A 27,100-nucleotide genomic window follows, 5' to 3' on the forward strand; every position below is an offset into this window, starting at 1 on the left:
AAGGCTGCACAGAGCACAGGAAAGAGATCCTGGACAGAGACAGCTGCTTTTTATCTTGTGTAGAAAGGTTTCACATATGAGTGACAAGAACATTGCTCATCAGAACAAGGAGCCACAGGCAGGAAGACATTCTTAGGAGTTTATTGAAAATAGTGAGCAGTATGTTCAGTTGATCAACACCTGTGCCCAGGCTGTGCAACTACTTTTACTTAACTGACCTAACCCTGCTGCTACATCTTGGTGCTCCCCAGACATCCATAGCAGAGATGGAGGCAGCCTGCTGACTGCGACACCCTGTCTGTGATGACTTTGGCGGGCGTCCTCTGGAGGGGCTGAGACTTGGAGGGCCCCGGCCTGCTTTCGGGGTCCTGCTGTGTAGCAGTGGCACCCTCCTTGGCCTGTGGAGCTGGAGCTGCGGATGTCACAGGAAGATAAGATTCGCTCCCAGAGTCACATGGGTGGATGGTCCCGGAGCATGCACCTGCTGATCCTCCTCCCTACGGATCCCCAGAGACCCCACGCTGACTCCATGAGGGGGAGGGGTAGCTGGAGTGAGGTCGAGCTGCCCAGCATCCCTCTTGGGTACACATAGTTGGAGGCCAACTATGGCATCAGCGATGGAGTTAAGCCTGCACAGCAGTGACGTCCTGGACTAAAGTCTCCATGGCAGCCTCCATCCTGCCAGTGTTGACCTCAGTGCGTTGTAATACTTGTGCTATCACCTCAGCCTGAAGATGGACAAACTCCTCCATCGTGCCTTGCAATCTGAAGAGTGCAGCGGACATCCCTTCCTGATGTTCCCTACCTTGCTTTTGTAGCTCCAGCAACTGTGACATGACTGAGTCCAGAGGCTCGTCATCTGACTCAGACTCAGCAATGTTCTGGCCTCCAGCAATATTCTGAGCGCCTCTGCCTGCTGTGGATCAGACAGTGTAATGTGCTCACCAGTTTGTGATCCCAAGGCTACTCTAAAGCTAGGTTGCACCGAGGTGTGTGTCTCTGCATTGGTGGAGAGTGTGGGTGAGCACTGTGACAGGACTTCAGGGAGGGTCCTTCAGATTCCTCTTCAGGGGTTTCTCTGGAGCTTGATTGGAGGCCCTGGGTCATGGCCTCTGTCGGATGTTTGGCAGATGTGCCTGCGATAGCAAGGGGAGATAATTAGTGCATGGCAGTGGCCTGTGGAACAGGACACATCACTCACTGCATGGTTGTCTGATGGATGTGGCACCACTGGACCCTCACTTGGTAGAGCAGCGCCGACCTCAATGTCAGCACAGGATCGGTCCCAGTCATCGCCAGCCAGCTGGGTGGCTCTGTTTTCGAATTCTGTCAGGAATTTGATTTCAGGCATCCCTCCGCCTGTCTGAGACCTTTCCCTCCTGTTGTGAGCCAGTTTGTCCTGCTTGGATAGAGATGGGAAGAGAGATGGGGTTGAGGACTCCAGATGATGAGTATGCCTGGCCTGTGTGGGTGGTGAGTGGTCCCATGGATGGGATAAGGACAATGGCAGTGAGTGTGAGAGAGTGAATGGTGATGTCCCTTTCACTGGAAGTGAGTGAGGGCCCTGAGGATGCATGATGGGTTTGTGAGTGTGTAAGTTGGGAGTGATGAGAAGAGTGACTTACCATGGTGGAAAGGAGTCGATCATTCATTCTTTTGTGGCACTGGGTCCTCCTCTGCAGGACATTCACACTCACCATCGCTGCCACTGCCTCCCAGGCGGGGTTGGTGACATTGCTACCCAACCTGCAGCCAGAGCGGGAGTAGAGAACATCCTGTTAGGCCTCCACAACATCCAGCAGTCGTGAGGGACCCGTCGTTGAAGTGGGAGGCTGCAATCATTTTGCCTTTTCTGGTCATGTCCCGGTCAGCGGTGGTGAGCTGTTGGCGATGAGCTCTTTGCTGGTGGCTGCCTTTTAAAGATGGCGGCCAGCATGATGCAACAGCAGGGTGATGGCGAGCAGGCAAATAAGAGCCTGCCCGCCATGGAAACGATGTGTTTCCCAGGAATACATAAATAATGAGGCGGTCTCGGGAAGATGTGGCATGAAAAATCCGGCACTTTCATTGGCAGGTAAGGCTCCATTTTACCCACCCATTACCGTACTTAGTGCAATTCTGAGAAAATTCTGCCCTCTGTAACTCTGCGACTTTGGGGTGGTAGTAGTTTAAAGGGCAGAGAGGGGCAATATTTCCAAGAATATGTTCTGGAAAATCTTCTACAGCAATATGTTTCCAGTCCAATGAGAAAGGAGGCACTGCCAAACATGATTATTGGGAATGAGAGGGCCAACTGAATCAAGTGTCAGTAGGGGAATGTTTAGGGGACAGTGGTTATTGTAACATAAGCTTTTGGTTGGCTATGGAAAAGGACAAGGAACAATCCAGAGTAAGAATAATTCCTTAGATAATATCACCACCTTCAACACCTCTTTGTCCATCTCCACCTATCACAGGCCCTCCATCCAGCTCTACTTGTCCCACCCCCCTTAAACCAGCTTATATTTCACCTCTCTTCTATTTTTACTTAGTTCTGTTGAAGAGTCATCCGGACTCGAAACGTCAACTGTGCTCCTCTCCGCAGATGCTGCCAGACCTGCTGAGTTTTTCCAGGTACTTTTATTTTTATTTTTGTAAGAATAATTAACTGCGGTTAAGTCAACTTCAAAGGAATAAGAGTGGACCTGGGCCCAATAAAGTGAAATGAAAGGGTGGAAGACTCCAAACTGGGACTAAGTCCTGTGGCAGGGACGGGGACAGAGAGTGTTTCACGCCACGGAGGCCAACAGGAAATCCCATGGAATCTTGCATCCCCGGCATCATTAATTATGCAGCCGAGGTTTTCCCGACACCTAGAATGACAGGATGGGCTAGATGGCACACACCTCGCCATATTCAGGCCCATATTTAAAAGGTACCCAGACATCCTTTCTGTTACTTCCTATTGAGATGCCTGGAAGGGCAGAGACACACACCTCGGTGGATATGAGCACTGGTGTAGGAAGGGTCTCACACCCTGGTGGTCACTGCACAGACGCATGTCCGCAGCAGGAGAAGGCAGGGTCAGCTGAGCTCACCGGGACTTAGAGGACTGCTGGGGAAGAGGATTCTCTGAGGTCTGAGTCCGGTGACGGGCCTCTGGAGTTGGATTTCCAACTGATGGAGGAGAGTCAGCTAGAGGTGGGGAAACATCATACAGAGGGGTTGGAGGCCCTCAACAGGGTGGCACGCAAGTAGAAGGCGTCTGCCTGCCTGCTCTCTGATGAAGTAGTGCTGACCTGTGTGTGCATTGATGTCTCCATGAGGAGGTTGGCAGACTCCATGGAGAACATAGTCAGACAGATCCTGCTGGAGATGCGCGCAGACCTGCACCCCACTGCAGTAGCCATGGGGGAGCTTCTGCAAGTGAGAGGGGGATGGGGCACCTCGACCTCCCTCCAGGTGCCCCTTCCTCTCAAGGAGTCAAGCCGGGGCCTTCAGGCACCCTAGGGGAGGAGCAGTGGCAGTTGGAAGCCCCTGGGTCATCCACTCAGGAATCTCAGAGTCATAGAGTCATAGGGGTCTACAGCATAGAAAAAGGCCCTTCGGTCCATTGAGTCTGCACTGCTCAAACAAGTACCTAACTATTCTAATCCCATTTTCCAGCACTAGGCCCATAGCCCTGTATGCCATGGCATCGCAAGTGTATATCCAAATGCTTCTTAAATGTTATGAGGGTTTCTGCCTCTACCACCCTTTCAGGCAGTGAGTTCCAGTTTCCCACCACCCTCTGGGTGAAAAAAATCTTCCTCATGTCCCCTCTAAACCTCCTGTCCTTTTCCTTAAATCTATGCCCCCTGGTTATTGATCCCTCCACCAAGGGGAAAAGTTCCTTCCTGTCCACCCTATTTGTGCCCCTCATACTTTTTGCACCTCAATCATGTTCTCCCTCAATCTCCTCTGCTCCAGGGAAAATAACTCCAGTCTATCCAATCTCTCCTCATAACTAAAACCCTCCAACCCAGGCAACATCCTGGTAAATCTCCTCTGCACTCTCTCTGGTGCAGTCACATCCTTCCTATAATGTGGATTCCAGAACTGCATGCAATACTCCAGCTGTGGCCTAACCAGCGTTTTATACAGTTCCAGCATAACCTCCTTGCTGTTATATTTTATTCCTCAGCTAATAAAGGTAAGTATCCCATATGCTTTCTTAACCACCCGCTACCTTAAGGGACCAGTAGACATGCACACCAAGGTCCTTCTGATCCTCGGTACTTCCCAGGGTCCTACCATACATCGTGTATCCTCATGCCTTGTTTGTCCTGCCCAATTCCATCACCTCACACTTGTCCAGATTAAATTCCATTTGCCACTGATCAGCCTATCTGACCAGCCCGTCTATATCTTCCTGTAATCTAAGGCCATCCTCCTGACTATTTACCACCCCACCAATTTTCGTGTTATCCACGAACTTACTGATCAACCCTCCTACATTCAAGTCTAAATCATTTCTATATACCACAAACAGCAAGGGACCCAACACTGATCCCTGTGGAACCCCACTGGACACAGGCATCCAGCCACAAAACAACTCTCCACCATCACCCAGCCAATTCTGGATCCAATTTGCCAAATTGCTTTGGATCCCATGGGCTCTTACCTTTGTTATCAGTCTCCCATGTGGGACCATATCAAAAGCCTTGCCGAAGTCCAAGTAGACTACGTCAAATGCATTGCCCTCATCTACACGCCCAGTCACCTCTTCGAAAAATTCAATCAAATTGGTCAGACATGACCTCCCCTTAACAAAACCATGCTGACTGTCCTTGATTAATCCCTGCCTCTCCAAGTGCAGATTAATCTGTCCCTCAGAATTGCTTCCAATAGTTTCCCCACCACTGAAGTTAGACTGACTGGCCTGTAGTTCCCTAGTTTACCCCTTCCTCCCTTCTTGAATAACAGTACCACATTGGCTGTCATCCAGTCCTCTGGCACGTCTCCTGTGGCCAGAGAGGTATTGAAAATTATTGCCAGTGCCCCTGCTATCTCCTCCCTTGCCTCACTCAGCTGCCTGGGATACATTTCATCTGGGCCTGGAGGTTTATCTACTTTTAAGCCTGCCAGACCACTTAGAACCTCCTCCCTTTATGTGCTAATTTCTTTAATTATATCTCAGAGGGTGTCCAGACCTTCCAGATCCCCTCTGCCCGTGACCCTCTCAACTTCATCCTCTGCCACCTGAGAGGGAGCAGCTGGCCTTTAGGAGGAGAGCTAAAGGAAGCCAGGGTCCTCCAGGCCTTGACGTGCCAGAGTTTGGCTGCCAAAGTCATCCAAAGCAACAGGGCCAACTAGTCAACAGGCTGCCTCCATCCCTGCAGATGTCGCAGGAGCACCTAGAAGAAGTAGTAGTCCAAGAAAAATCAAGAAATATTGCTCACAACTGCATGGGTGAACGAATGATTGTGAAAATTAGAACTCATGTAAATATAATCACTTTCACGTCAATATCGTCCACTGTTTTGTTTCGGCATAGTCCAATGGTTTACCAAACACCACCCCCCTTCTCTGCTGCTGACACCCGACAACCCCCACCGCCCCCCCCACCCCGAGTAAATCTGCAAGGAGAAGGTTGGGTGGCAGTGCCTTTGTGAGCCATGCGCAAGCACTCTCCCACACGCGTTAAGCCTTCATTCATCAAAGTTCCATATCCCAGGTCCCTAGCATTGTCAATACTGCATGCTAGGGTTCCCCTTCAGTTGTCCAGCAGAGAGGAAGGTCACCTGCATTTCCGCCTACCCACTGACCCAACTCCCATGCAGCATCTCAGGACCTCCAACACGAGGGTCTGCTTAGTTTCAACCAGACCAGCATGGTGGTTGTGACAGTCTTTATGAGTCCCAGCACCATTTCCCCTCCCCGGTCACCCACACCCTTTCACCGATTACCATTGACACAAACCCGCCGCCCCCCCCCCCAGCTTTACCTTTGACCTCCCCACATTACCCTCAAACCCGCTCCCTTTCCCTTTGACAATGTCCAAGTCAACATATAGGTACCCTTCCTCCCCGAGAATCTCATCCCCCGGGTCCGTGTGTATCATTGCATCCCCACCAAAGATCCTTGCTGCCCCTTTAAGCGACCATCGCATCCTCACTCTCCCACTCTATCAACTCCTTCTACCGCCTGTAACCCTCACCATTCTCTCCTACCACACCTATCCTGAGTTTGCTCTGCAGGAGCCAGTAGTTGGCTCAACCGACCCCTCCCTGTGAGCCCCTTCACATCTGGACATGCCCCATGCCCCTTCACACTTGGACATCCCGCCCATGCCCCTTCACACCTGGATTCCATCCCCATGTCCCAGATCATCCCCCACTGCCAATGCCCACCTCTAGGCCTCCACCTTCCCACCACCTCTTCAGTCTTCTCCTAACCTTCTTTAACCCCCCCCCACCAACAGTCCATCAACGCCTAATAGTTGCCTTCCACCTCAGCTCGAGGATCCCATCCGATGGTGAAGTCCCTGGAAGAAGGTATAATTCCATGGCAAAGTCATTAGAAGATGGTCCGAAGGTTGAGCGAGGCTGCTGCTTGGAGAACTCCCACATTCTGGAAGCTGCTTCGTGGAGGAGCCAATATGTGCTGCACGTGGTGCTTGAAGGTTCAGTAGCTTGGATGTCCACAAGCTGACCAAGGCCTTCTTTTGCACGCTGCATTGGTCCAGGTGTGTTCTGTACCAGCGTGTTTTCTCACTGGCATTGTGGAGAATTGGGCATGGGGGTATGATTCCAGTCAGGCCTTCATCTGCATCCCATTAGCGGGATGCAAATTGGTTTCACATTGGCCTCCAGCAGGAATCACAACCCACCACAGCTGACAGTATCGGAAAATCCCGCCATTATTTCACACCGGCATGGAACTGATTTTTGGACCATCTGCCAAATTCACCAGAAACTCACAAAGAGTCCTCAGACAGCACCTTTCAAAGGACAACGACAGTAGACGCATGGGAACACCATCTCCTGAAAGTTCCCCTCCAAGCCACTCACCATCCTGACTTGGAGGTATATCAATGTTCTTTCACTGTTGCTGAGTCAAAATCCTGTGGCACTGCGGGTGTACCTACACCACATGGACTGTGGCGGTTCAAGAAGGCAGCTCACCACTACCTTTCTCAAGGGCAATTAGGGATGGACAATAAATGCTGGCCCAGCCAGCAAAGCACATATTCCATGAATGAAAAAGAATTCTCCCCCTCCCACTCGCCATTGATCCCGCTGACCGGGGCTTGGGAGAATCTGCCCAAAAGTTGGCAGGTAAAACAATAACTGAACTTAAAATTGATAAGGCACCAGGACAGGATAAGATGCATCCAAGGATATGGAGGGAAATTAAATTGGAAACTGTCAAGACACTGGCCATAATTTTCCAGTCTTCATTTGACTCAGGAGGGTGTCAGAGGACTGGAGAATTGCAAATATTACACCCCTGTTCAAAAAAAGTTTCCCAGCAACCACAGTCCAAACAGTTTAACTGTTTGCTGGGAAAACATTAATTCAGACAAAATGAATAGTCACTTGAGCGAATGTGGATCAATTAAGGAAAGCTAGCATGGATTTGTTAAGTGTCGTGTTTAACTAACTTGGAGTTTTTTGGTTAGGTAACAGAGATGGTTAGTGAGGGCAATGCTGTTGATGTGGTGTACATGGGACTTCCAAAAAGGCATTTGATAAAGTGCTGCACAACAGACTCTTGAGTGAATTAGAATTCGTGGAATAACAGGGAAAGTAGCAACATGAATATGAAATTGACTGAGTGACAGGAAGCAGAGGATAGTGCTTAATGGATGTTTTTCGGACCGGAGCAAGGTTTGCAATGGAGTTCCCCGGGGGCAGTGTTGGGATCCTCGCTTTTCCTGATATATATTAATAACCTAGAACATGCTGTACAGGGCATAATATCAAAGTTTGCAGAGGATATGAAACTTGCAAGCACTGTGAACAATGAGGAGAATAGTGTAGAACTTCAAAAGGACATAGACAGGTTGGTGGAATGAACAGACAGATGAAATTTAATGAAGATAATTGTGAAGTGACTCATTGTGGTAAGAAGAAAGCTGAAAGACAATATAGAATAAAGGATACAATTCCAAAGGGGGTGCAGGAGCAATGGGACCTGGGTGTATATGTGCATAAATCATTGATGTTGGAAGGACAGGTTGAGGGAGTGGTTAATAAAGTGTACAGCATCCTAGGATTTATTAATAGCAGTATAGACTACAAAAGCGAGGAGATTATGTTAAACCTGTATAGAACAATTATTTGGGGAAAAATTAATAGTACTTGGATGAATGTGGGTTAATTAAGGAAAACCAGTATGGATTTGTTAAGGGAAAATCATGTTTAACTAATGTGCTGGAGTTATTTGATGCGACAACAGGGAGGGTTAATGAGGATAATGATGTTGATGTATTTTGGCCTCAGTTGGAGTGTTGCGTCCAGTTCTGGACACCACAATTTAGGAAGGATGTGAATGAGAGAGTCCAGAAAAGATTCACAAAAATGGTTCCAGGGATAAGGGATTTCAGTTACATAGATAGATTGGAGAGGTTGGGACTGTTTTCCTGGGAGAAGAGAAGGTTGAGAGGAGATTTGATGGAGGTATTCAAAATCATGAAAGATGTGGACAGAATAGATAGGGCAAAGCTGTTCCTATTGGTGAAACGCTAGAATTAGATGAGTGAAGATATTGTGCAGGCTCGTGGGATTGGAAGAGATTACAGAGATAGGAAAGGGAAAGACCATGGAAGAATGAGAATTTTAAAATTAAGGCATTACTTGACCGGGAGCCATTGTAGGTCAATGATCACAGTGGTGTTAGGTGAATGGGACTTGGTACAGGAAAGGACATGGGCAGCAGAGTTCTGGATGACCTCAAGTTTACAGAGGGTAGAATATGGGAGACCAGCCAGATTCTGATCAGACCATCTTTCTTGCTGATCACTGATAAGTGTTCATATGGAGGAGGCAGAAGAAAAAACAATTGGCCCATTATATCACGTGCATCCTGAATTAACCTTCAGTTTCTTACTGGTTCTCAAATAATTCCAGCATTATTGCTTCTACTATCCTCATTTATTGTCGCTGTGAAAAAAAAAAAATCCAAACTTTAGTCTCCTGCGTCACAATGACATCAATGTCTTGGAACTTTTATCACTTGAATCCCTTCATACCTCATGATAAATGTCTTCCAATCATCGGGATTGTTTTAACCTGTCTAGCACCTTCATCTCATTATGTTAATTATTCAAAAGTCACCGTTTGTCATCTGGATACTTAGTTAATGGAAAGTTAATTGCTTAACAACCTTTGTTGATGTTCAGTAGAGTTATATATTTTCTGAAATGCACATTACTGATGTAACTTGTGACAGAAATTGTTGATTTTTATGACCATGAGGAGGACAGTTACCTTTATGATAAAATGAATAAGTGGTCAGGGAATTTTTAGAGTCTGAAGGCATGAACAGTGATAGTTTGCAACCTAGAGTTTAGTGCTAGGATATATGTGTCCTAATAATTGCTGCACAAAGGCCAATAGCCTATGTAACCCACGTTAATTCACATGTGTGTTTTGACTACCACTCCAGACCTGAGCTCATCACTTCTATTTCCAACTTTTTCTCTCCCTTTTGTTACACCTTACTTTTTACCCCTTCTAGAACCCCTTTCTGTCATCATGCCTTTCATTTCTCCCCTCTGAAGTATGCTGTTTTTTTTCAAAATCCTACCTTGATCCTTCAGCATTTCATAAGATTCCTACTCTCCTGCTGCTGTCAGTCCCGAGTCCCTTGCCATCTCACGCGGCCTCACCACTCCCTGTCACGTTAACAACAGATAAAGCCATCACTGATCACTTCCTTGTTTTACTCTCCACCTACATCTCTTTCTCCCTCCTCCAACCCTGCTTTCTTTTGTATCTGTCCCTGGAAAATCCCCCTTCGATTCACTCACAACTGCATTTTCAAAATCCCATCTGTCTACCCTTTGGCCCTGTGCTCACCACAGCTTTTCTGCAGCTATTATTCTGCCCATCTACATGCTTACCTCCAGATTTCACTTTTAATACAACTCAGTTGCCATGTAACTCTTTCGAGTACAAACCCGTTTCCATCTGTTTCAGATGAAGTTACATTGTTTCATAGTTTGCCATTGTGAGATTTGAACTCTTGATCTTGGGGTTACAAACCCAGTACCATAACCACTTGGCTATTTAGGGCAAGCACCTCCAGCTTTCATGCTTACTAATTTGTAACTCTTTCGAGTACAAACCCATTTCCATCTGTTTCAGATGAAGTTACATTGTTTGCCATTGTGAGATTTGAACTCTTGATAATCTTTTAAATATTGATAATCTTTTAAATTTGGGATTACAAACCCAGTCCCATAACCACTTGGCTGTTTAGGCCAAGCTTAAACATGTTTCCATCTGTTTTTTTTTCAGATGAAATTACATTATTTTCATAGTTTGCCAGTGTGAGATTTGAACTCTTGAGCTTGGGGTTACAAACCCAGTACCATAACCACTTGGCTATTTAGGCCAAGCTTTCATGCAGCTTAGACAGGGTAACTCTTTCAAGTACAAACACATTTCCATCTGTTCCTATTCAGATGAAGTTACATTGTTTCATAGTTTGCCATTGTGAGATTTGAACTCTTGATACTCTTTTTGAGTAAACCTGTTTCCATCTGTTTCAGATGAAGTTACATTGTTTCATAGTTTGCCATTGTGAGATTTGAACTCTTGATCTTAGGGTTACAAACCCAGTACCATAACCACTTGGCTATTTAGGCCAAGCACCTCCAGCTTTCATGCTTACCAATTTGTAACTCTTTCGAGTACAAACCCATTTCCATCTGTTTCAGATGAAGTTACATTGTTTGCCATTGCAAGATTTGAACTCTTGATCTTGGGGTTACAAACCCCATACCATAACCACTTGGCTATTCAGGCCAAGCCTATAAAGTGCTGATGTTTGTAACTCTTTCGAGTACAAACGCATTTCCATCTGTTTCAGATGAAGTTACATTGTTTGCCATGGTGAGATTTGAACTCTTGATAATCTTTTAAATGAAAACCAAATCTACAAAATTGGGATAAATCAGGCACAGCCCCTAATTCAGGTCAGCTGTAAAACCAAGGACAAAAATTTAAAGGAACCTTACAAACTTTAAATCAAAATGTGATTAAAGGGGTCAACAAAACACCCCAGTCCTCGTGGTGCCCACTGAGCAAGGAAGGCCTCGAGAGTGCCAGCAGACACCGCGTGCTCCCTCTCCAGGGACATCCGGCAGTGAATGTAACCGCGGAAGAGGGACAAACAATTGGGCGGGACTCCCCCGTCGATCGCCCGCTGCCTGGACCTGTTAATGGCCAACTTGGCCAGGCCCAGGAGCAGGTTCACGAGGAGGTCCTCCTCCTTCCCGACCCCCTTCCGCACCGGGTGCCCATAGATCAGGAGCGTGGGGCTGAAGTGCAAACAAAACATCAATAAAAGGTTTTTCAAATAACTAAAAAGGAAGTGCAGCCTACAACACCCTATGTATGCATGGTCCATGGACTCCACAAGACCGCAAAAAGGGCACGTGTCCTGAGAGTCCGTGAACCTATGCATCCTCTTATTATAGGGGACTGCTGCATGCAACACCCTCCAACCCAGGTCCCCGATAGAAAGGGGGAGGACACCTCCATAGAGGGCCTCCGCCGCCGGACGGCAACAAGGCACGCCAGGGCGTGTCCGGTCGACGGACAAGGGCGAGAAAATGGAAGGTGTGCAGCAGCAGTCCATACAAAAAGCCCCTCTTTGCCGTGCCAAAAGGCACGGAGGGCATGTCCCCGAGGCGGCTCATATTGCGGGGCACCAGCACCCGAGGAAGGGTTTGGGGCTTGGGGCCAATGTGGAATTCTGTCCAAACAGGGGAACATTCAGACGGAAGACCACCACGCACCTGGGCCACCTCAAGACCCAAAACAACGTCGGGTCCGAGCACGACCGTTCTCAGGTCTTGGATGGCATCGGCTGTGACCTGGACACTCACAGACGCGCGTCGCGCCAACTCCTGCGGGAAAACACATTTCCATCCGTCATTTCAGATGAAGTTACATTGTTTCATAGTTTGCCATTGTGAGATTTGAAATCTTGATCTCAGGGTTACAAACCCAGTACCATAACCACTTGGCTATTTAGGCCAAGCACCTCCAGCTTTCATGCTTACCAATTTGTAGAGATTTTAATTTAAGCACAATTTGCTTTTGTTAATCAATTAATCAGGATCAATTGCAACCAATATGGTGGGCATGTTGACTTTAATCAGTGCTTAATATGGGACACAGCAAACAATTTATACAGAAAAAGCATACAATACGACAAGTAACGGGTACGGGTCTAGATCAGGGTGCCTTATTGGCATGAGTTAATTACTCTGTAAAGGTTCTTCTTAATATGAAGTGTACAATGATGCATCAGGTTATTTGTTTAAACCATAGAGTAAAACACACCATTAAATTAGCATTCACTTTTCATGAGCTGATAAAGCCTTTTTGCATGTACCTTCTGTCCTTGATCAATCAGGCCTCTACATCATCCTCCTTTATCTCATATTATACTGTTCCCCATGATCAATTGCACATCTCTGTTGAAATATCATGTCCCTGGCCTTCAAACTAACTTTCAGGGACCTCATTGTTTGTATTCACCCGTTATCAGTTATTTCTGCTCAGAGCAGTTTGTAAAGCTTATTAATAAGTCGTTCATAATGGTTATCCAGTCGAACCATTCTAATTCCTTATCAGACTATTGAACCATAGGGTGGTTCACTAAAGTAATCTCTATTCTATTTGCACGCACTAACTAACATGCGCATTTCAGCAAGTACCTTAATTATGCGAGGTTAACTGAAAATCCTAACACAGGCTTGAAAAATAATCGTTTGTCTTATGTTTCATTCTAGCTGCTCTCCCAGTATTACAGGGGCCTCATTTGGCCATGGCACCTTTCTGGGCCAGGTACAGCTGCTGTCACGTAAGAATAATCATTCCACTAGCTTTGTTTTAATAGAATCAAAAACTAAAGCAGTTTCCAGTAAAACACAACATCCAGCATTAACATGCTCCTTTATCTATATAAAGCTGACCACTAAAAATATGTTTATTCTAAACGTAGTTCTAATTTCTAATATGTCATAGTCCCTACTGAAAGCATTGCTCTCTCTCACCTTGGCTGTTCCCCCAGTATGAGCCTCATCTCTGTTCCTTTAACTGCAAGAGATGCAGATTTGAAATGGGTATGGCTGACAATTGCTGTAGCAATTCACCACCATATCTGGCTGCACCACCTAAAACACTCTTGGATCCTGAACTTGCCTCCCAACATTGCGCAACATTCCAGGATCAGCCTGGAATGAACAGATTACCCCTGGCTTCTTTTCTCAAATGTAAACTGTCTTGATAAATCCATCTCCCATATCTCCTCCACTCACACACTCCAACATTGAGTGCGGGGAGCTCATGGACTTCCTTGTCACTAGGATTGAGACCAACTGATCAGCTGCCTCCGCTGCTACCCTCCCTTCCACTAGCCCACTGGACCAACTTCCTCTCAGGTTACCCTTTACTCCAGGCATGAACTTGCTTCCTTCTTCAGCTTCTCTCTCATCTCTCCTCATGTCCTGTCTGAACTCACTTAGTCAATGAGGTGCTCCTTTCTGTTGGTTCTATTCCCACTAAACTGCTGACCACTCAGCTTCCACTTAGGGCTCATTTTGAGCTAATCTTGTTAACAGTTCTCTCTCCTCAGGTACTGTACCCCCTTTCCTTGCTTGGCCTAAATAGCCAAGTGGTTATGGTACTGGGCTTGTAACCCCAAGATCAAAAGTTCAAATCTTACAATGGCAAACTATGAAACAATGTAACTTCATCTGAATAGAAACAGATGGAAATGTGTTTGTACTCGAAAGAGTTACCCGCTTTCCTTCAAGTCTGTGGTCATCACACCCTCCCTCCTCAAATAAACCCAAATATTAATCTCTCTGTCCTCACAAACTATTGCCTCATCTCCAACTTCCCTTTCTGATCCAAAGTCCTTGAACTTGATCAAGGCAAAACACTGCTGATGCTGGAGATCTGAAATAAAATGTTGGAAAAACTCAGCAGGCCCGGCAGCATCTGCGGAGAGAGAAAAACAGAGGCCGGGATTTTCTGCCTTCATTTGTGGTGGGCATGTTTGGTGGTGAGATCGGAGAATCTGGATAGTTTCCCGATGATGTAAATCTAGGGCACAATTGTCCCCTCCCCCCGTCAATGGCAGGCCGCATTTCCTGCCGAACGTTGGGAACTTAATTGTAATACATTTGCAGCTAATTATTGTGGCCACATGCTGGAATCATTCCCCCACGTCAAATTTAAATCCCATGACAGCGGAAGTTTAGGATGGCGTGATTTGCAACTGCCTTTAAAAGGCGTTAACCGGATCACCTCAACTTCAAGGGAAATTCAGAGGCAAGCGCAAACAACTTTGCGCAGTGCTTATGATAATCCCAGTGGCTCCACAGATTCAGGCAAGTCTCCACTGCAGCTTCCTCGTCGCTGGTTTGTGGTGCCGGGGCAAGGGCGACAGTGCCAGGGGAGTCATGGCAGCACTGACTGATGTTTGAGCACAAACACATGCGGAGGGCGGAGGGGAAGAAAACGGCCAGGCTCATGGAAAAACATGTCAAAACTGAGCACTCCACCACAGTCGAGAGCATTTAGCTTGAGCTCAATTGACATGCATGGAGTCAGCCCAGTCAAGCAATTGTGCCCACTCAAATAGCACTAATTCCTGACAGTGCCAATGATTGCTCTGCTACTGTTAACCCCTCGTGTGCACACTTCAAACTCAAACGAGTGCTATGGTGCTGTAGAAATATTAAGCAACTGAGCAAGCCTGAAGGTCCTGTCTGGAAAGGTGGCCATCAAACACTGATGGAGGGGTGCACTCCTAGTCCCTTGCATTATGTTTCTATTGACCTTGAAAAGCCACCCACATGGTACAAGCAAACTGCGAAGCCTTGGAGTCCAGGTTAGGAAGGTGCACCTGAGATGAGGGTTCAGGATGCAGTCGCATGGCCGAAGCTGTCGCCACTTGGTCGTGTGGTGTGGGGCGGTGCTGGGTGGGTGCATGGTGAAGCATCATACACACTAAACACAGGGCATTCATGTGGTGGCCTGGACTATCCAGCATGCATTAAGGGGCTTTGAGAGGCAGCTGCAGGCGATGACTTCACCAAGAGTGGTTCTTAGGAGACAATAGCTGACCCTTGAATCTCTCTCTGACACTGCAGTGAGGAGAACATCAGGCATATGGAGTCTGGTGATCTCGCTGTCTGCCTGAAAGAAGAAGGAGGCACCTGGCTTGCCAACAGGAGGAGCAGAACCCTGAAGACCAAGGGGCAGCACAGCCTCCTCCGCACGCAGATGATGAACCCCACGGATACGCCGTCATTCGTAAGCACATCGCTAGACCCAGGATATACAGGCAGCTCATGTGCTACCTGCATATGAGTGAGAACCAGTGTCACGACCCCCGCACATGTCAAGGGATCTGGCCGCACACATATGCCACCTTCTGCAGGCTTGGCACCATGGGGACTCAGAGTTTCCACTGCCATTGGCGGTTATAGTTACCGCTGGGTTCAATTTCTATGGCAGTGGCTCCTTCCAGGGCTCCACAGGGGACTTTTGCAGGATCTCTCAAGCCTCCACCCACAAATGCATCCAGGAGATCACAAACGCAGTTTTTGCCAAGGCACACACTTTTATCAAATACGACAGTGATCAGACATGCCAGAAAGCAAGAGTACTGGAATTTGCTCAGGTTTCAGGTTCCCACAGGTGCAGGGTGCCATCGACTGCACTCACGGGACTGTTAAATCTCCCTGGCAACAAGCAGTCCAGTATGTGAAGCACAAAGGCTTCCACTCAATGTTCAGCTGGCCTGAGACCCTAACAAATGGGTCATGCAGATGTGTGCAAGACACACCAGAGGCATCCACAACTCGGAAATCCTCAGCAGGTCTCAGGGGCCACACAGGTTGCAGGGTTGGCTCCTTGGGGACAAGGGCTGTGGCTGATGACACCCGTGCGGTGGCCTCAGACTCCTGGGGAGAGAAGATACAATGAGGTTCATGCTGCAACCTGTAGATTGGTTGAGCGCACTATTGGCATTCTGAAAATGAGGTTCTGGTGCCTGGACAGATCAGGTGGAGCACTCCAGAGTGTGTTGCTCATCATAGCTTGTTGCGCGCTATACAACCTGGCGAAGCAAAGAGGGGAGGAACTGGATATTGAGGAGATGCAAGAGCTGCACCTCCCTCCCAATGAGGAGGAAGTCAAAGGGGATGAGGATGATGAGGTCCTGGAAGGTGAGGCTGCAAGCGATGAGGTCATTGCACTGGCCGGATGAGGCAGGCCTACTAGTGAGGCCCTCATTGTCACAAGATTCCAGGAGAATGATGAAGAGGTGCAGTGAGGAAACTCTTGAGATCTTCACATTGCATCTGGGAATGTCTGACACCTGTCTGGCTGAGTGCAGTGCACATAGACTCTGTGAAGATGCTCATATCATGGAGACGTTGCTGAGATACAGTGGCCGCGTGGACTTTTAAGACAACTCGATCAGGCTTCATCACCTGTTACCCTCAGCACCAGACCTTCACCTGTCAGGAATGGTGACGAGATGGGGGGCAGCCCCACCTCTAAGGTGCTGAGTGTACAGAGAGCAACACGGGACCCAGTGATGCATTGGTACGAGATTCTTGCAGCAAACACAAGCCACATGGAGTTGCATCGCTAATCTGGAAAGTGACTTTGAAGCAGGACAATTACTGTGCTCAAAATGTCACGTACAGCACAGGGGAGAGGCCCTGGACTGCTTTCATTTTGTGCAAGAAACAAGGTTTCACATCTGATTGACATGGGCCAGGACTTTACAGCCCCTCCCGCCTAGCGGTATATTACAGTCCCGCCGAGCTAAATAGAGATTTAAATGGCTCACCACATCTGCCGGGGGGGGAGACACACCATGGCGGGGCTGTAAAATCCTAGCCACAAACACTGTTCAATATAACAAGGAGCCATAGACAAGGAGACATTCTTGAGAGTGTACTTCCAATACAGGATTAACACCTGTGCCCATGTTGTACAACTAAACCTTCTGGACCTTTCCAACCCTGTCACTACATCTTGGTGCTCCCCTGACATCTACAGCGGAGGTGGAGGCAGCCTGCTGACTGCTATGCCCTGTTGTTTGTGATGACCTTGGAGGGCTGAGGCTGGAGGGTGCCAGCCTGCTTTCAGGGTCCTGCTGTGTGGCCGTGGCACCCGCCTAGGCCAATGGAACTGCTGGGGTCACAGGAAGAGGGGATTTGGGTGGGCCGGACACTCCCGGAGTTACCTGGGTGGATAGCCCCAGGGTGTGCACCTGCTGATCCTCCTCCCTATGGGTGCCCGAGGTCCCCTAGCTGATTCCTTGAGAAGAAGCGGCAGCTGCTGTGAGCTCAGGATGCCCCCCCACCCCCGCATCTCTCATGATGGTGTTGTTGGATGCCTCAGTGACAGAGTGCAGCTCCTGCAGCAGTGCAGGGCCACCAGGGCCTCCATGGCAGCCATCATCCCACCAGTGTTGACCTCAATACATTGCATGCTGGCACTATCACTTTAGACTGAAGGTGGACAGACCCCTCCATTGTGTCTTGCAATCTGAGGAGTGCAGCGGACATCCCTTCCTGGGGTATGACTGAATCCAGAGGCTCTTCATCTGACTCAGACTCAGCAGATTTCAGTCCTCTGAGTGCCGGAAACCTGGGGAAGTCCCTGCCTCCACCTGCTGTGGATCAGACAGTGTGACATAAAGGTAAGATAGCAGAACGTATTAATAGCAGAACAAGGGTCAGTGCTGTGTGTACGCCAAACATAAGAACAAGTTACAGGAGCCCTGTGGGGTGAGGGATTGGGGTAAAAAGCTTTTAAAATATCAAAATTCATGGTCTGAAGTTATTGAATTCAATGTTACAGCCAGAAGGCTGTAAAGTGCCTAATCGGAAGATGAGGTGCTGTCCCTCTAGGTTGCATTGGGCTTCACTGGAACATTGCAGCAGTGTGGGCATAAGAGCAGGATGGTGTATTGAAATGGCAAGTGGCGGGAAGGTTGGGATCATGCTTGTGGACTGAGCGAAGGTGTTCCACAAAGTGGTCACCCAGTCTGCATTTAGTCTTCCCAGTGTAGAGGAGATGGCATTGTGAGCAGTGAATACAGTATACTAATTTGAATGAGGTGCAAGTGAATCGCTGCTTCACCTGAAAGGAGTGTTTGGGCTTTGGACAGTGAGGAGGGAGGAGGTAAAGGGATAGGTGTTACCCGTTGTACGATTGCAGGTGCCATGGGAAGGGGATGATGTGTAGAGGGTGATGAAGGTATTGACCAGGGTGTCCCAGAGGGAACAGTCCCTATGGAATGCTGGGAGGTGAGGGAAAGATATGTTTCATGGTGGCATCATGCTGGAGTTCACGGAAATGGTGGAGGATGGCCCTTTTAACGCAGAGGCTGGTGGGGTGAAAAGTGAAGACAAGGGGAACCCTATCATGGGTCTGGGAGGGAGGGGAAGGGGTGAGGGCAGAGGTGTGGGAGATGGGTAGTAAGCAGTTGAGGGCCCCGTCAACCAGTGGGGGAACCTCAGCTCAGAAAGAAGAAAGACATGTCAGAAGCGCCATTTTGGAAGGTAGCATCATCAGAACAGATGTGGCAGCGGTGGACGGAGAATGGGATGGAGTCCTTACAGAAGCAGGGTATGAAAAACTGTAGCCGAGGTAGCTTTGGGAGTTGGTGGGCTTGTAATAAATATTAGTAGACAGCCTATCACCAGACATGGAGACGGAGATGTCAAGGAAGGGAAGGGATGCGTCAGTGATGGATCCTGTGAACATGAGAGGGGTGGAAATTGGAGGCAAAAATCAACAAATGTTTCCAGGTCCAAATGAGGCACCAATACTGTCGTTGATGAACTAGAAAGAGTTGTGGGAGGGGCCTGAGTAGGACTGGAACAAGGAATGTTCCACATACCCCATAAAAAGACAGGTGTAACTAGAGCCCACGTGGTCCTCATAGACACACATTTTATTTGGAGGAATCGAGAGATGTTAAAGGAGAAATTGTTCAGTGAGAGAACAAGCTTGGCCAGGGGGGATGAGGGTGGATGGGGATTGTTTGGGCTTCTGTTCAAGGAAGAAGCGGAGACTCCTCAGATGTCCTGGTGGGGGATGGAGGTGTAGAGGAATTGGACGTCCATAGTGAAGAGGAAGCAGTTTCCACACCTGTCTCATGTTCACATGGTCCACCTCACTTCCCTTTCTTTCCTTGACATTCATGCAAAAGGATCTGGTCTCAGAAGCTCATGAAGTAGAATCAATATGGGTGGAAATTAAGAATAGAAAACACTGGCAGCAATTAATAAGTGGCCTAACAGCAGTTATACTGTTGGTCAGAGCATTAAACAAGAAATTATTGGGACTTGTAACAAAGGCAATGTAATAACTGTGGGGGACTTTAATCTTCATGTAGACTGGGACAATCAAATTGGCAAGAGTGTTCTAGAAAGTGAGTTTGTAGAATGTTTTAGTGACAGTTTCTTGGAGCAATACATTGTGGAAGTGACTAGTTTAGATCTAGTATTGTGTAATAAGGCAGGGTTAATTAGTAATTTCGTAGTATAAGATCCACTGGGAAATAGTGATCATAATACCATTGAATTCCATGTTATTTGAAAGTGACTAACTTCAATCACAAACAAGAATCTTTATCCTAAACAAAGCCACTTTCATAGGTATTAGGGAGAACTGGCTAAGATTAATTGGGTAAATAGACTAAAGGATATGGTGGTAAATGAACAGTGGGAAACATTTAAGAAGCAGTTCAAAATGTTCAGCAAAAATACATCCTATTGAGAAGCAAAAGCTCAGCAATAATGCCCCACCTGTGGCTCACTCAGGAAGTAAGAATAGTATTAGATTAAAAGAAGAGGCTTAGAATGTTGCAAAGAACAGAAGCAAGTCAGAAGATTGGAATTGTTTTAGAAAATATCAAAAGGCTACCAAAATGTTGATAGAAAAGGGGAAAAAAGTAGAATACGAGAGCTAACTAGCCAGAAATATAAAAAAAAGCTCTTACAACCTGTTTTTAAGTTTATATAAAGGAAGAGAGCAGCTAAAGTAAGTATTGGTCCCTTAGAAACAGAGACGTGAGAAATTATCATGGGGAATGAGAAAATGGTAGAGGCATTGAACAAATATTTTGTTTCTGTCTTCACAATGCAAGACACAAGCTACATTGAGGGCAACCTTGGACCTAAAATGAAGGTCATTAATATCCGCAGAAAAAAATGTTGGAGAAACTCAACGGACTAAAATCCAATGAATCCCACAGCCTTGATAGCTTACATTCTAGGGTTCCAAAAGAGATAGTAGATGTACTGGCTATGATTTTCCAACTTTTTAGATTTGGGAATGGTCCCATCAGATTGGAAGCTGGCAAAAGTTACACCAATTTTCAAGAAGGGACGAAGAAAGAAAAAATGGAGCTACAGGCCAGTTAGCCTAACATCAGTCATTAGGAAAATGCTGGAATCTATTATTAAGATGTCTAACCATGCACTTGGAAAAATATGGCATGATTAGATCAAGTCCAACATAGTTTTACAAAAGGGAAATGCTGCTTGACAAATTTATTAGGGGTTTTTTTTTAGGATATAACTAGTAGGGTAGACAAAGGGGAACAAAGAAATATAGTATACCTGGATGTCCAAAAGGCATTTTATAAGGTGCCACAAAAAAAGGCTAATGGGCAAGATAAGTTCTCGTGGAGTTGCAGGTAATATATTAGCATGGATAAAGAATTGGTTAATAGACAGGAAACAGAGAGTGGCCATAAACAGGATATTTTCAATTTGGCAGGCTGTGACTAATGGGGTGTTGCAAGGATCAGTGCTGGGACCTCAGCTATTTACAATCTATATTAATGACTTAGATGAAGAGACAGAGAGTAATGTATCTAAGTTTGCTGATGATACAAAGTTAGGTGGAATAGTAAGCTGTGGCAAAGACACAGAGGTTGAAAAGAGATGTAGGGCGGAATTTAACTTTCCCCCACTGGCAGGTTTGCAGACATGGGAGCCTGAAAGAGTCCTCAGATGGCCTCTCTACTGGCCTCTCGCCCACCCAATCTCTCCTCAATTTTACGGTGGGACGAGTGAGGCCTAGGCTGGCCAGCCTGTCTCTGCATCAATTGTGGCCCTTAAGTAAGCAATTAATGGCCACCTATGGGCCATTTCCTGCCTAGCCTTAATTTTCAGGCTGGCGGAAAGAATTCAGGGGCAGGAAGAGGCCCAGAAAGTGACCCTGCTCAGACCTCGGAGCGGGATGAGGGTCGCCTCCATCAATAGCCTCCTTTCAACATCAGACGCTTCCCCCGCAAGATCTGGCCCCTGCAAGTGCTTTCTCCCCACTGGCCTTTCCACCAACAACCCCACCCCTTCAGGCTTCACTTTCCCTCTCTGTCCAACGCTTACCTGGTCCTAAGGCTCTGGGGATTGCTTGCAGTCCCAGTCCTGCCCACTGCAGCTTCTATTGCTGTTGGGATTAGGGAACTACTGGCCAATTAGACTGGCCAGCAGCTCCTTGAGGTGGGGCTTCCTCCTGTGTGAGGGGCATTAAGTTCCACTTCCAGTCAGTTAACACTTATTGGAGCATTAAGTGGCTGCAGAGCAGGCAGGATCAACGGGGACGTGTTCGCTGCCTACTCCCTGGATGGCGGGAAGGAAAACCCTGCCATCCTAGAAATCCTGGCCAGTTTAAGTGTGGGCAATAAGATGGCAGATGGAGTATAGTTTGGGAAAGTGTGAAGTTGTTCACTTTGGTAAAAAGGTATCAAGAACGCAAAAAGTTAGCATGCGGGGACAGCAAGAAATTGGGAAGGCAAGAGGATTGGAATACAGGAATAAAGATGCCTTGCTACAATTGTACAGAGCTTTTGTGAGACTGCATCTGGAAAATTATATGCAGTTTTAGTTTCCATCTTTAAGAAAGGATATACTTGCATTGGAGGCAATACAGCGAGGATTCACTAAATTGGACCATGAGATGAGAGGTTTGCCCCATGATGTGAAGCTGATCATTTAGGATCAAGATGGAGAAATTACTTCATTCAAATGGTTGTGAATCTTTGGAATTCTCTACCCCAGAGGGTTGCATTGTTGAATACATTTCAGGCTGGGATAGACAGATTTTTGTCTCTCAGGGAATCAAGGAAAATGGGGAGTGGGCAAGAAAACAGAGTTGAAGATCAACTGTAATTGTATTGAATGGTGGAGCAGGCTCGATCAGCTACATGATCTACTCCTGCTCCTATTTCTTGTATTCTTGACTTTCCTAAAAGAATGAAGCCACAAGGTTCATTTGAATCAAAAGAATTTTACTGCACAAAACTCAAAGAGCACGAATTCTAATAACTACACTCTAACTTAAAGAGTCAGTTGCAATGAAATATTAGAAGTACCAATGAACCCAGTTACTTATACTCTAAGCTAAACTTAACTCAAATTTCCTTCTACACCCATTTGACTTGCTTCTACTTGTAGCCACTCCTTCAAGGAGATCTGCTGTCATGATGTGTCACACTCGTCTTGTCTTGCGTCATCCTCACACATCCACAGAATCTTGTTTGCAAAACCTCTGTGACGTCTATCTTTCAACTACGCTGAGGCTGTCTCCTGTTTCTGCTGCCCTTCACTTTTCCCTCAGGAAGAGACCTCTGTAGCTTTTCAGTTCTGATCAAATGGCTGAAATACTGAAATTTTTAATCCTGCTATTTCAAGCACCTCTTCATTTGTCTTATGGTCTGTATACGGAACTTTAAGTGTATGTCTTAGCATCTACATTTCAAAGGCCTCTATTTTCTTTCACAGATATTCATTTATTATCCAATTTCTGGGTCACACAGCAAAGTGGATAGAATGTGGCATCCTATGAGTTTTTTCTTTGTTACAAGCTTGAGTTTTCTTGTTGTTGACGCATTCTTCATTTTCACAAAATTACTTCTGGCTATTTCCATCTTTTTGACTTAGTCATCGCATCTACCATCTTTTCTCATCATTTGTCCTAAATAGACAAACTTAACTACTTGTGCCAGTGTGATACCATCCATTTCAATCTTCACTCTAGTTTCTTCTAACGTATCCCTTCTGGCGAGCACTCTTTGTCTTGTTGGTGTTCGTATTCAATTCGTATTCTAAACTTCGAGATTTTACTTGATTGCCGATACTTTGTAGGGCCTCTTCTGATTCTGCAAGTTGCTCTGTGTCGTCAGCAAACTGCAAGTTTGTTATGCTTCTGCCTCCAATCTTTACCCCGAAACTGCAAGTTATTTTCTGAATATGTGTTCTGTGTACACATTCAATAATTTTGTCAGCTGTACAGTCTTGTTGTACTCCTGTCTTCACTTGAAACATATCTGATTATCCGTCTTTTAGGCTGATGCTATTTGGTCCCAATTTAGGCTCTGGATAAGTCTCACATCTTTACTGTCAATGTCACATTTCAGCAGCATGTCTATTAGCTTTTAGTAATAACATGATTGAATGCCGTTTCACAGTCTGTCAAGCATCTGTAATTGTTCTTGTTTAATTCTAGGTATTTATTGAAGATTGTTCTTAAGTTAAATATTCCCTCCCTTGTTCCTACTCCAGGTCTACACCTTGTCTGTGTGGCGAAATCGTTCCAGATTTGCATGAAGTGCGGTAGTGGGCGCTGTATCATCCCAAATCTGTTGCATTACTTATGCGTTCCCAAGAAACATGCTGTTTCCATGGCAGGCATGCTCTCATTCACCCACCATGTCATCACTTCGCCGCTTCATCACGCCAGGCACCACATTTAAAGTACAGCTGTGATCAGTGCTTCCAGCCCAGGACTGCAGGAAAGAAGACATGGCCCTGAAAGGTAAGAAGACTGCAGCCCCTTGTGCACCTTTTGGATGCCATGGAGGCCTGCTGTGATTTCCTCTACCCCCACTCTGGTTGCAGGAGGGGCAGCTACATTACCACTCCAGCTTGGTAGGCAATAGCAGCGTTGTCAGTGCCAATGTATATAATATTTTGGAAAATATCTTTCTTTTAAAAATAGAGGTGTAATCTGCGGGTATGTCTTAATTGGATTAAAACCAGCTAGTCTGGGTGCTCTGATGGGTACTCATTTTGATATGGAAGCGAGATAGCGTGCATTTGCATTTTTTTTGAAGAGCTTTCAAGAAGTGGGTGAAAACTTGAGCCTTCCTAACAGCTACCAAGCAATATGTTTACATTACTAATAAAATTGGTACTATCAAAGGGGTTTCGTTGTCAAAAGGTGAAGTTCAAAGAGGTTGTTAATACAATGAGAATTTGAATTCAATCAGTGGTAGTAGGTATAACTTCAGTAGTTTTTGGGTATGCAGGCAGAAGCGATGTAAGATCAAAAGGCAGCTGCAAGCCTCCAACTGGTTACACAGTGAAAAGAACTTCCTTTTGAATTTGTAAGGTGAAAATGCTTTGCCTGGTGTTTGGTTAAGTCTATGGGTTGCTGTTGCCTTAATGGAAATTAATCTGGGAATTTGTTAAAAGTTATGATAGTAGTAATTTGTAGCCATGTGAACATAAAAGCTGCATTGGTCCTAACAGGCCACTTGCACAGATCAACATTTGCCCCCAGACACACCCTGGGATACCCTCCTTCCCCAGTACAGTTCTCATCCTACAGCCTCTTCCCTTGCCTGAGACCACTTCTCCCCCTTCCCCAAGCAAGACCTTGCCCTGCAGCCATTGTAAAGGCACCCACATATGGCTGATCTGGTAGGTAGAGACCTACAGTGAGCCCACCTAAAAGTGATGTGGTGCTGTCTGCAAAGCCTGGCACTGGATGACTGCGAGTGCTGACCGAAGGTAGGCGAACAAACCTTGAAATCCTGAGCGAAGTGTAGCCTACCAGATGCATGTCGCTTATATGCTGTTGTGTAGAAGACTTTGGTGTGTTTTCTCGCCGATGTGGGCGGACGATCCATTGGGGTGGGGGGGGTGGGGATGAGTTCGATGGGCTGGCCTTATAATGATATGCTTATGTATTACAATGAGGTTCTGGATGTCTAATGGTGGGAAATGCAGCCTGCCATTGGCGGGCTGAGTGGACAATCACAAACTGGTTTCACACTGTCGTGGAATTGATCGCGACATATTGTCCGCTCATGCCACTGACTGCACTCAATGCCAGCTGGCACGGAAAATCCTGGCCTGGGTTTCATCAATTTTTGCTTCAAATGTGTTATTATTTCTTTCTATTATGATTTCAAGACTAATTTAATGAGATAGTTAATTAAGCTTATATTTCTAAAATGATTGTATTCCATTTGCTTTAGGTTCCTTCAGTAACTTAAACAATATCTCAAGTCACTTGAAATGTATCCTTTAGTATATATTTGATCACAAATTTCTGTTGTCACTTCTTTTCTGATACTTCAAAGGCTTTTTGATGTTCTGTTGTTACTTCATCTATACCTGGAGCTTTTCTTGTACTCATTAATTTCAAAGCATTCTTTACGTCTGATATCATCATTTTGGTCCATCTTTTTTCTCTATATATTAATGACTCTTTCATTTTGGATCATCATACAATTCACTTATAGATTCTGTCTCTCTCTTTGCTACTACATCCCTTTCAGATCATTATGCACTCCCTATCTGTTGTTATGCTTTTCTGTCTGTCAAGGATTTCATCACCTGGTGCATAGCTCTCATTTCCAGCTGCAGTACTTCATCACACATCTCATTATACAATTTCTCCTTGGTCTTCCTACATATATTCTTGATTTTCTTTTTAATTTCACCAAACTCAGATGTGTTTCTTTTCTTTCCCCTTTCTATCAACATTACTAGTATTGCATCTGTAACCTTTATCATTTTTTTCAAAATTTGCTAATATTTCTTTCATATTTTTCGATTTGCTTGCTTCATTTGACTTGCACCCCCTCAAAAAAAGTCAGATACATATCATAAATTGGAAGATTAACCATTTGGCCTGAGTCCTGTTTCAAAGTATCAGATTTCAGATTTCTTGGACCTTCTGCTAACTTCCAGCAAGGATGTCCCTTCAAATGACCCAAAATTGTAACATCTCAGTCCACTTTGGGTCACATGTCTCTCTCTCAGCTTGGCTGTCCCTGATATCAAACTAACAGTTAGTTGAGTCCTTCAGTCATCGGGTTAAAAACCCTTTTAACTACCACACAGAATTTCAACTGAATTCTGTTAGAAAGAGAAACTGGCCTGCAGCCAGTTTGTTCTAAACTAAAACCGCTTGAAAACAGAACCCCACACAGCAATCTATTCCCCAACCCCTGTAATTAACTTCTTATTTACCCTTTGATTTACTATTGTTTATCTACAATGCTGCTTGGTCACATGATCAATTAATAACAGCAAGTTGCTTTTTACAAGAAATCATCTTCCAGAGAAAGCTAGGCCTAGATATTCACTCCTGAGGTGGGTGCACTGAGTCAGAAAAGTTTTCAGTTCACCACACCCACCTTGGAAAAAGAGCCCCAAGGGCAGGATCTTCATTCTGGGTGGGCAGGTGCATGCTAGAATCAGGCCCGTTACATCTGGACAAAGATTGGAGGTGCCCTAAGGGCTGCCGAGTGCTGAGGTGGGCTGATTAAAAGGCCTGCCTCAGTTCCTTGGGACTTTGTCCAAGTTGTGCTGTTAAATATTAGGCCCTTGAGCCCTCATCCCTCATATTCCCTCACTCCCCACCCACATGCCATGCTCCATCCATGCCAACTCATGTCCTTGTACCCAACCCCAATAACCCCTCATAATCACCATACCAACCCTCCACTCATCGCTAAGCTCCTTATAAATCCTATGCCAACTTAATGCCAACCCATCCCCCATCCATGCCAACTAACCCAATATCCACTATGGGCAGAGCTCAGGAGCCATGCTGAG

The sequence above is a fragment of the Carcharodon carcharias genome, chromosome 4 (assembly GCF_017639515.1).
Source record: "Carcharodon carcharias isolate sCarCar2 chromosome 4, sCarCar2.pri, whole genome shotgun sequence".
NCBI lineage: Eukaryota > Metazoa > Chordata > Chondrichthyes > Lamniformes > Lamnidae > Carcharodon > Carcharodon carcharias.